Raw genomic sequence first — 12,374 nt, 5'->3', positions numbered from 1 at the left:
GTTGATGGAGCTTCCAAATGTGCTTCCTTTTTTGATGGTGCTTCAAAAATATGCTTCCTTTATGATTGTGCTTCCAAAATGTGCTGCCTTTTTGATTATGGTTCTTCCAAATGTGCTACCTTTTTTGTTGATGGTGCTTCCAATTGTGCTTCCTTTTTTGTTGGTGCTTCCATATGTGCTGCCTTTTTGTTGATGGTGCTTCCAAAATGTGCTTCCTTTTTTTTATGGTGCTTCCAAATGTGCTGCCTTTTTGTTGATGGTGCTTCCAAATGTGCTGCCTTTTTGTTGATGGTGCTTCCGAAATGTGCTTCCTTTTTTGTTGGTGCTTCCAAAGGTGCTTCCTTTTTTTTTTGATGGTGCTTCCGAAATGTGGTTCCTTTTTTTATGGTGCTTCCAAAATGTGCTTCCTTTTTTGATGGTGCTTCCAAAATGTGCTTCCTTTTTTGATGTTGCTTCCGAATTTGCTGCCTTTTTGTTGATGGTGCTTCCATTTGTGCTTCCTTTTTGTTAATGGTGCTTCCTTTTTTATTGGATTCTTGGTCCTCTTGTAAGCGTAAAAAAACATGATCTGTTGGTTCAAGTGAATATAATTAGCTGACGATGAGGAAGGTCGTGAGGTTCGGGAATAACTGGTCTATACGTCTGACATTGATTATGACCCGGTCTCTCGGTCCGAAGATGCTTGGTCTATATGCATGTATAACTTTGTACATGAACGGTTTAGAGGTTATTCATATTATCGAAAAACGAGACTTTTATATTAGGCTTATCGGCAACGTATTTAATTCGTCGAACATTGTCGTACATTAACTTGTGTTTTATTTTTGAAGAGAGAATGATTTCTAAACTCCGCCTAAGGTAATGGAAAAACAGAATATTAAATTTATTTTATATTTATTTACACATGTCACTGTTCAAGTATCCAGTCGAGGGCATTAATCCAGCGATTCAATATGTAAATTAATGAGTGATTTTTTGATGGATTTTGGATTTTTTTTCCGAATTTCTAGCTAAATAATTACACGATTTCAAGATGGCGTCCAAATTTCAAGATGGTAGGGGCACCTTGGTAATAAATGTTTACTGCACTTTAGCGGGTTAGAATAAAATTATCCAGATGGAAATGTACTCTATAAGACGAGTACACACACAAGATGGTGTACTCCAGCAGGTGGTAGCTCCTGGTAGCATGTACTGAACATAAAATGTTGGATCCATGATGGTCGACAAGGTCAAGGTCAAATTTCAAGGTCAAGGTCAATTTTTAAGATCAAGGTCAAGGTCAAATTTCAAGGTCAAGGTCAACGTTCAAGTTCAAGGTAAATTTCAAGGTTAAAGTTCAAGATCAAGGTCAAATATCAAGGTCAAGGTCAAAGTTTAATGCCAACAGTTGATGACAAAGTTATGGTGAACAGAAAATTATACTAACATGGTATCAGCACACTCTAGCTTACGTAAACAAGATCGTGGTCTCCAGCGGATGAAGACAAGATGGCGGACATGACGTCATACTAGTTGATATTGTGACGTGACTCCGTCAGACGTCCCGCGTACACCTATACACATAACAATAAATAACCTATAACATTGGGGGGTGGTACTATAGCTCGTTGGTAAGCATGGTACTCGAGATCAAGTCTTCTCCCTATACAGGAAGTGTAGGGTATAATTTATGTACTGAAAAGAGACGTGATTAGTTCATTCAAGCACAGAGTTTATTCACTAGGATAAAAAAAATAATTAAACAAATATTTGACTAACAAATTAATAATAAATCATTTAACAATGGGATTAACGAATAAATAAATACATTAAATACACATTAAAGTGAAGTCAGCCGGCAAACAGTTATCGCTACCACAACATGGCCGTCGCCGCCGCTCCGCTAAGGAACAGTACACTTACCAGTTACCACTACATACATGCTTATAACCAGACGTCGATTTTTCCCAAAACCAAATAATAAATAAAAGGGATGGAATAATACTACATTATTTCTTAAAAGATTAAGACGAAGATCGTCCAAGAAATGGTCGTGGCGAACGAGCCATGGCCAACCACTTACCCTCTGACTTGAGGCGAAGAAAAGTTGTTTCAAACCGACGTGGACCCGGCTTCCAGAGAGGTCCCCAGGCAAAAAAAATCCTCGGCCCCTCCCTGGAAGGGGGTTTTAACTACAAAACTGGGCCACTCCGGAAAAAAAAACACGAACACCGGGAAAACTTAGCCTAGGGGGAACTGGCTGTCCCCCCTTCCCACAAGGAAAAATGAAAAACAACTGAAGTCTGCAGTTCCTTCTGCGCAGGCGCGAGCGAGATTCCCCCTCTCCCTCTTGCGCTGCTCGATTGTTTGTTTGAGTCTACGTTTCCAAAGTCGGACGCCAGATGGCAACACTAATCAGGACAGAGTCCTCGAAACGAGTACACAAAAGCCTCGCGTGGCAGAACAAACAAAATCGACGTTACACAGCAGGTTTTTCTGGAACGGCGTGTTGCAACCTCTCAGCGGGCCCTGGCCAGCGACCCGCGAGAATTAGCTAACCACGCAGCCTCGCAAAAGCCCGCGGTGCCTGTAAACTAATGTCGCAGCAACCTATATTCCAATACCCACGTGTCGAAATCAACCGGCCGAGCCTGGAAACGTGCACGTACACCAACACGTTAACCTAACGAGATACAAAAGTAAAATAAAATTTAAGAAAAAAAAGTAATGAAATTTTCAGACCGCGACATTACCCTGGTCTACAAGGGCTTGTGCCCCACAAGCCATAAAAATTCCTAACAATGAATAAAACCAAGGGGCAAAAAAATTTATAAGTTAAATGCCTACTCGAACAAGACAGCGCACGAAGGTTAGGTTTTACTACAACAATTAAATTCAAAGTCTTAACTGAAAAAGTTAAACCAATACAGGATACAATTTTAGTAAATAGCCCAGGAAACAATTCTTTCCTGTAAGAATCGATGGTGGCTGGCACATCGTAAAAATACTCGTACGACATACAACTAGGAGAGGCATGAACCGTGGACAGATCAGCCCTAGTTGAAGCTGGAGAGAAGAGTCCTTGAAGTGTGATCTGCAGCTCACACCCAGGATCCAGCCTTCAGAGCAGTTCTGCCCTCAGCCTGCCTTCCTCGCAGCATGTCATCGGGGATGTCTCCCCAGTGAAACTGAACAAACATTTCAACACCAGTATCAAAATCTCACCAAAGAACATACACTACACTGTCAAGCCTATTTAAACAAGTTAATTAGGGGGGAGGGTTTATTTTTAACGTCATATCAAAACATTATGTTAGTACAAGGTTGATAACAAACAAAAGTTAATTATTCCATTAAGTAAAACTGTGAAGTGACCCTATTGAATAATTAGCAAACAATGTTGTCAAATATTTTACAAAAAGATCCACCCTACATTTAATCTTTATCAGTTCCATAAACAGCATAACTAACCAAGGATGAGTCCAGGGGCATGTTATTCTCCAACAACAACAACAAAGATGATCATAAATATGTCAATAAAATGAAACAAACACAGCTAAATTAAAATGGGAGCTTGGCCTCCAAGAAAAAAGGAATGGACTATACAAGTCAGGAAAACAAAGGATAAACATCAGGAAAGGAACCTGAAATGTCCATAGGATTAGGTGAAGTCCAAGATCTTCAAAACACGCCTCTGCAGCTACTAGCTACAGAACAGAAAAAAAAAATAGCATTGTCACTGGTTGGCCGAGAGTAACTGATTTCTTCGTTCGGCACAAGTCGACGAAAACGAGCCCCATGCTGATCCGTTTCTTCATTCTTTTAAGACAGAAAGTTCATATACACACAGCAACCGATTTGGGAAGGGGCTTCCACAGTATAACTCCTCATGAGTTATAAGCAGCCCACCACACAACAGGGGAGGAAACAGTAGTCCATCTCCCACACAAATTCCATGGCTGCACAACACCTGGTCCTCAGTCAGGAGGACATACATGACGAAGGAAAGTTCTTCACATAGCTTACGTAATTGTCGGAGTCTCTGGATGTGGTACCTCGATGCACTGTCTCTTCTTCATGAAAGAAAAAGAAAACGTAAACACTTGTTGCTAACAACTCTGCCTCACTTGAGTCTGTGGAAAATGAATTACACTGTCTTTAGAGGCACAAGAGCACACAGGTTTGGACAGGGGAGGGGATAGACCAGGAACAAGGTATCCCTACCCAGGTTAAATCAAAGTCGAGCGTAAACAAATAAATTAAAAAAAATTAACCCTAGGTTAATAATTGCTTGGACCCCTAGATTCATCCTCGATTGTTGTCTCTTTTTTTTTTCTTCAAACAAAAAGTAAAACCTCTGGACTGAACAGTTAATTACAAAAAAACATTATAAATCCTAACCACAAAAGTGTTTAACAACTATGTGCCCTCCATGGGGTGAACAAATCAAACATAACCAACAGTTCTGTAAAATTAATCACACAGGGTGAGGTAAACATGAAATTCCTCACCTGACTCACTAACCAACTTAGATTTTAATCGACAATTCTCAGAAAATTTATCACGTAAGTTAAAGGTTTCACTTGTAGTTGCAACATCAGTCTGTACAGTAGGTGAGATTTCCTCAGTTTTCCGTAATTTCCACTTGAGTGACAACCATTTCCATAGCAGAAAAAGAATCATACACATTATGACACCAAGTATAAATACAGTTATGCTTATCTCCATTGTTAACATGACATTTTCACTAAAAGCTGATACGCGGGGGAAGGTACCAATCCCCACTAGATAAGGGTTTCTTACAACAATTAGTAATAAAGTACCACCAATCACAAATAAAGAAATACTTTGTAAATGTTTTAACAAAAAGCTTACAACTTCCACCGGGTCACGCAGCTGTAATTCTTCGGGCCTCGCGAAGGAACGTGAAACGACCAAATCCAAGTGAGGAATAACAGATGGCCAATCCTCGTCTTAACCATCTTCTAATGAAGGAAAAACTGTGTGTGAAGACGCTGTTAAAGGTAAAATCTTTAATTTTTTTAATTTTGACCAAGCAGCTGGAATCACATGAATCATTTGGAATTTAGCTTTAGAAAGAAAATCACACGGATAAAGTTCATTAATTTTAAGCTCATCATTCATGTACAAGCGACAATCGCAAGGGACCTCAATGTCCACAGCGCCAGGTCGATCCGCAGCAGCTAAAAACAAGGTTTGGTTCTTATTCACTAAACACTGTACTTCTAGTTTACCAACAGGGTTAGTTAGAAAATACCGTTCAGGACCAGCTTGCGTAATCATGAGGTGGGTTCCCGAATGGCATCTGTAAGCACACAGTTCACCAAGTTTCTCTGCAGTCACTCCCTGAAATAAAGCTTTAGGACATAGAGAACTTCCCATGGCATCACCTGAAAATCTGGGAACAAAACATAAACTGTCTTCGAAGGGACGACAATCCAACAAATTTCTACTCTGAATGGTCACCAGTTGCTCATTATTTACTGCTAAAAAGTTGGGCTCGTGCTCTAAGTGGCAAGTGTTATTTTTCCAGCGGAAAGGTACCGCAACAAACTGAAATAGTTTCCAATTGGAATTAACATGAACAATAGGTATCTTAAGTTTGACATACAAGTTCTCCTGATAAATGTGACAGCGACAAATAGGCAAATGAAAATACTTTTGTACTTGGGCAACACTAATAGTTAATCTATAACCGTCTTTGTTTAAAATAGTCTCCAAAATTTGCAGTTGCTGTTTTAAGTGATCAGGAGTAACCAAAACAGAGGGTATCTTATGGGAACGACATTGGTCCAAAATTTCAATTCGAGTCAGAGAATGGGATTGCTTGAGCAGTTGTGCTGCCAACAAGAGCTGAAATTGAAAAGAATGCCCTATCTCTTGTACCATTCCAGAAAATTTCACTGTCATAGATTCTCTCAAATCTTTAAGGTAATTAGTAAGGTTAACAAACTTAAACTGAATTCGTTTTAGCACACCGGACATAGCTTCATTAACCACACAAATGGTATTACTTAGATTAGCCAGAGCAACATGATCATCTAAAATTTGTGATTCCATTAATCTAACATGTTGAGCCATTTGTTTTTGATTCAAAAATAAACTTTCAACTTGGCTGGTGACTGCGATGTCGCAACACCACCTAACAAATTCACCAATAAAGGATAGACCCCGTTTTTCTTTCTCGTCATCCTGATTGTAAACCAAATCCTCTCCAGCAACATCATTTAATTTTGAAATTAACATATCAGAATGAAACATAACCTGTTTCAGTTCTTTGAAAATTTTACACCAATCATTTGAACCATCCCTGGGACAGGAAGTTAAAAGAACAATGCTTTCCTGAATATCAATTAGTTTGGTTGGCCACGAGACCTTGAAATTGAGTGGGACCGAAGAAGTGTATAACATCACCTGAGTCAACGGCTCAAAGTGGGCCCCGGCCACTGCTCCGACTGCGTCCCGCTGTTGATGAGGGGAAGAGGCAGCCGAACCGTCGAGAGCCCCCACTAGCACGGCCCCCACCAGCACCCAGAGGTTCATCTTCTGACCGTGGGCCCGAGAGGCTTACTTGTAGCAACCTATAACACTCTTAAATACTGATTTTAGGTACAAAATAGAGACTAGAGCACCGTCACCAGCCTTTTATCAAACAAAACAAAACATAATCGAACCTCTGTTATCAATTTAGACACACTATTAACGATAAATGGAAACATAACCTGCAATAAATAAATTAAACAAACATAACATCTGGGCACATTCTTACTTCTCTAACATCAGGATAGATTTTGAGGCGACCACAGTAATTTACACAAAATGAAACTCAGGATGAATAAAAGGGTTTCATACGTTCCACATTCGTCACCTCAAACACATCTTTCCCACGTCGACTCTTCTTCAATCGATATAGGTTATCCGACAGCTTGTCCTCCACTACATAGGGTCCAAACCAGCGATGAAACAGTTTCTCGGACAGACCTTTTTTTCGAATAGGGGTAAACACCAACACTTCCTGCCCAATTCTGTAATTTACAACTCGTCTACGTTTATCATACCTGCGTTTGTCTACCTGTTCTGTTTCTTCAAATTTTCAGCTGCTTGGCGAAGCGCATCCTTCCAACGGCTGCGCAACCCCAGACTCTCGTCCTCATCTACTTGCTGATTTAAGTTGATCTCTGAGGGTAGGACGGGTTCTCGTCCATAGAGCAAAACAATAGGGCTGAAATTAAGAGTTTCTTGTTTCGAGGAATTGTAGGCGAAAGTTACCAAAGGTAAATACTCATCCCAATTTTTCTGTGAACTGGATACATACTGAGACATCATCATGGCTAGGGTACCATTTAAACGTTCACAAAGACCATTAGTGTTAGGGTGGTAACCAGAGGTCATTAAAGACTGTATGTCCATTAATTTTAACAGCTCCTTGACAATTTTTGAACTGAAAACCTTTCCTCTATCGGTAAGGATAGAAGAGGGTACAGAATGGCGACAAATAATTTGTTCCAATAAGAAATTAGCTACATCTGTTGCATTGCTGGTAGGAGTGGCTTTTGTTTCAGCCCACCTAGTACCATAGTCTAATGCAACTAACACATACTTATTTCCTGACGTCGTCTTGGGAAAAGGGCCTAGAATGTCAACTCCAATGCGTTCAAAGGGCTCGCAAACAGGTAAGGGTTGAAGTAGCCCAGCTTTCTTTTGAGGGACCCCTTTCTTCCCTTGACAGTCCCTACAACTACGTACGTATGCCTGAATTTCCTTAATCATGTTAGTCCAATAATACCGACGGGTAATTTTATCTATCGTGCGCGCTGCGCCTAGGTGTCCTCCAAAAATAGGGTTATCATGACATTCACTCAAAACTTCAGCTTTCAGATTATCAGGTACCACTAACAATTTTTCTTTACCAACCGAGTTGGGGTTATTTTTGTACAACACATCGTCAATCAAAGAGAAATTTTTGATTTGTCTGCTAAGATTATTATTGAGTCCAGAAGGGTTTTTCATTTCATTTATTAAAGGTGCCATACTAGGGTCAGATTGTTGTAATTTAGCTAAATCAACATCCTGTAACACAAATATTGGTAATTCCAGAGATTTATCTTCATCACTTAAAGTTCCCTCTGTTACGGCATTACGACTTAGGCTGTCCACATGACCATGTGCCTTACCACTACTATAACACACAGTGTAATCATACTCCATCAGTTTCAAGGCCCACCTAGTCAATCTACCTGCACTATGTGCATTGAACTTTAACCTATCAAGGTAACATAAACTATGGTGGTCAGTAACAATCTTAAACGGTTTGAGGTAGATGTAAGATCGAAACTGGTCAAGAGCATAAATCAAAGCTAAACATTCCAGGTGGGTTATTGGATATCTGGTTTCTGCATCTGTCAAAGTACGACTAGCATAGGCTATGGGTTGTAACTTTCCATCTACTCGTTGCAACAGGGTAGCCCCAATACCCAATGTACTGGCATCAGTGTGCACTTCAATGGGTAATTTCTCCTGAAAATGGGCCAACACAGGGGCTGTCGTTAATTTTTCTTTCAAAGTTAGAAATGCTTTTTCCTGTTCTGCTCCCCAGATGAATTTCTCATTTTTCTTTAATAAAGAGGACAAAGGTTTCGCAACTTGAGAGAAATTTGGAATGAATTTACGATAAAACGAGGCAAGTCCTAAGAAACTCCTAATTCCTCGTTGATCCTTAGGTTGAGGAAAATCCCTGACTGCACAAATCTTTCCAGGGTGGGGTTTAATGCCTTCACTGTTTACTACATGTCCCAGGACCTCAGTTTCAAAGTACCCGAATGTACATTTAGAGGGTTTCAAAGTTAGGTTGGCATCTTGCATTCTTTTTAACACTAATTCAAGTCGGCATAAATGTTGGTTAAATGAATTTCCCACTACAAGGATGTCATCGAGATAAACTAAACATGAACCCCACTTTAATCCGGCTAAAGTTTTATCCATGTATCTCTGAAAAATAGAAGGGGCTGTTTTCAGACCGAAGGGCAAAGTTTCAAAACAGTAAGTCCCATCGGAAGTTACAAAAGCAGTTTTTTCCTTATCCTTTTCGGCTACTTTCAACTGATGATACCCAGCATTCATGTCCAGGTGAGTGAAATATCGGGCCCCCGTGAGGTGGCTCAAAAAATCATCTATCCTGGGTAGGGGATATTTATCGTCTTTAAGCACTACATTTAACCGACGATAATCAACGCACATGCGAAAGTCATTATCTTTCTTTCGTACTAACACAACTGGAGAACACCAGCTGGTGTCACATGGCCGAACTATCTTGTTATCTATGTGCTCTTGCACAATTTTGTTAGTAATTTCGCGTTCTCCTGGAGACACGCGATAAGGCACAGAAGAAATAGGAGGGCTATCTCCTGTATCAAGGAAGACAACCTCCTCGTTAGTGCGTCCTATTTGTGTGGGGTTCCAACTAAAACAGCCCTTGTACTTGTAAAGCAGTTGTGTTAACTTCTCGCGTTGGTCAGGAGGTAATTTAGGATTGATATTCAATTGTGTCAGATCAAATTGGTTTTCCTCTTTAGCTTGTAAGATGGTACTTACTTCCTCAGAAGGGGAGGGGGCAGTACCTTCAAATTCATGTAGGTACCCCAATTTCATCCCTGGATGTAAGACCACTGGGTGGGGTGCGGTGTTGGTGATCCATATGTGGTTATGTTGTTTTTGATTTACGATGCTACGAGGGACTAACACTGAAAATCTACTATAAACATCCCCTTTAGGCTCAAGCAAAACCTCATCGGGTAGATCACCTCCCTGGAAGTAAAAAGGTATCAGCTGGTGTGTTCGAGCATCTAGACGCAAGTGTTCGGCTACTGCCACATAACCTATCTTCACCATCCCTTCTGGTTGAATTTGGGTTAAGTTAGGTTGCTCTGTCGGAACAGCTGACTGGTTGTCCTTACCGGTTGTAGGGAAAGGATTTATTTGTTTTTGTTCAGTCTGTTTACATTTCGCACGATGACTGTTTTTGGCTTCCCTCACCTCTGAGCATCTAGTGGGGATACTTAAATCAGGATGGTTTAAAGTCAGAGACAAACTCCTATCTCCTATACATGTAATGACAGCCCCATATTTGCTCAAAAAGTCACACCCTAAAATAAGCCCTTTTATTGGTGTCTCCACAAGCCCCACAGGGTGAGAATATCGAAAACTACCGAGTCTAAAGTGTAGGCGACTCATGTGTTTCAACTGGTGAATTTGGCCAGACACTCCCGAGAACACTCTGGGTTCAGCGGGTTTCCAGTAGTTCTTTGGCATCAACCGATTCTCTAGTAGTGAAACAGCTGCCCCACTATCAATAAACACGGGGATTTCTGTCCCAAAAATTTTAGTTGTTAAACTCAACACCCCATCGCGCTTACAAAGGGACATTTTGTTTTCCCAGGACGAGTGCACACCCCGAATGTACCCCGCCCAGGCTAGTTTCCCTGTTTCTGGTTATCTTGCAGAGATGGGCACCCCCTTCTCATATGTCCGGGTTTATTACAGTTGAAACAGATGGGTCGTCCATCAGACGTCCGCTGGGACCTATTAAAAGGTCTAGGACCCGGGCCTGGTGTTATGTTCCTAAACGGGTTACTTCTAAACTGATTGTTTGGTGGATACAAATTGTTGGGCACACCCTGTCTATACTCCTCCCTTGGCTTAAAACTCCTTTGTGGTATTGATTGAACACGCAGTGTTTTCATGTCCTCACGTAATTGCTTTAACTGTTTCCCAAATTCAAATAAGGTGCTTTCAAGTGTAGCATTGGTGTTATTCGTATCCCTAATATTCCTAACGGGAACGTGTTCTGGTTTCCCGTTGCTTCCCTGTATCCTGTCATGGCTCTTTGCGTAGTATAGTCCTGCCTCAATGTTCCTAAGGTTCCCTAATAGTTGCTCAACTGTATTGTTTGGAAATAGCATAACCTTTTCAACAATATCCGATCTTAGTCCTCTTAGTAAGTACCTAACCTTGTTGGCTTCAGACATTTTTGAATCGAGTCTATTGCACAAATGTAAAACATCATAAACAAAAGCTTCGAAGGGCTCATCCCTATCCTGTATCCTTGACTGAAGTCTTAATTCCAAATCTTCTACTTGCCCTACTCGTGTGAATGCTGCTTTCAATGCAGTGGCTAGCTCCTCAAATGTGGTTAGGTTTTCTAAAGTTTTTTCGAAACTATCGTACCAACGCCCAGCAGGTCCCCTAAGGAAAGTTGGTAGATAAGAAATACATTTTTGTTCGTTCCACCCATTAACCTTGGCTGCTCTCCTGAACTGCTTCAAAAACTCTTCCACATCCTCACACTGTTTTCCCCAAAAATGACCTGGGTCTACATAGAATTTTCCTGCCTCCATGTTTTCGGAGTCTCCACAAGAATTCGCTAGCTGCAGTAATCGTATTCTATCTTGTAAGTTCACTAAAGGTTCTTCATCAGAGCTACTATTCCCTATTACGTCCTGTATTCCTGCTTTATCATCCTCACATAAACTTATGGTGAACCTCTGTGACATACCTCAACCCTTAAAATAATTGAAGCTTAAATTAACTCAGAGCCGATAATGTTTACTATATGTGAGAGAGGAGAAAAAAAATTATCTTAAGAAAATACATATAACTGTCTGCGACACCCGAAAGATAAGTAGTGAATCAATGATCATTCATCCTTACAAAACAATAATAAACAGACTGGCGATAAAAAAAAAATAAAAAAAAATTCTCGCTATTAATTAAAGTGAACAAGTCAAATATAACTTAAATAGCATGGTAGTTTATCTCAGTGCTTGATTAAAACAAATGCTTCGTGATTTAACCTAAATAATTGCAACTTATATACATAACTTAAATTTAAAAAAAAATAATTTAAATGTACTTAATTGATAACATAGTAATTAAATAGGTAGTTTGCTTATCCTAACAACAACAAAAAAAATACGCTCTTATTTTAATCTCGGACCTCCTAACACAGGCTGCTGTAAGAGAAAAAAAAATTAACTTAAGTATTTTAAAGTCTGAAAAACAACACATGTATTATTAACAGAAATCAAACGTAACTAATAAAATAATAGGTGCACTGGCCTTTCTTCTCTTTCCATCCTGAAATAAAGAAATGTTATTAATTTTAAAACAACACAAAATACCCTACAACAGACTTTTAATCGGCGCCTCACACCACTTGTGACGTGACTCCGTCAGACGTCCCGCGTACACCTATACACATAACAATAAATAACCTATAACATTGGGGGGTGGTACTGTAGCTCGTTGGTAAGCATGGTACTCGAGATCAAGTCTTCTCCCTATACAGGAAGTGTAGGGTATAATTTATGTACTGA

This window comes from Bacillus rossius, chromosome 2 (genome assembly GCF_032445375.1).
Source record: "Bacillus rossius redtenbacheri isolate Brsri chromosome 2, Brsri_v3, whole genome shotgun sequence".
In the NCBI taxonomy this organism is placed as follows: domain Eukaryota; kingdom Metazoa; phylum Arthropoda; class Insecta; order Phasmatodea; family Bacillidae; genus Bacillus; species Bacillus rossius.
Note: the sequence above shows the minus strand (reverse complement) of the source record.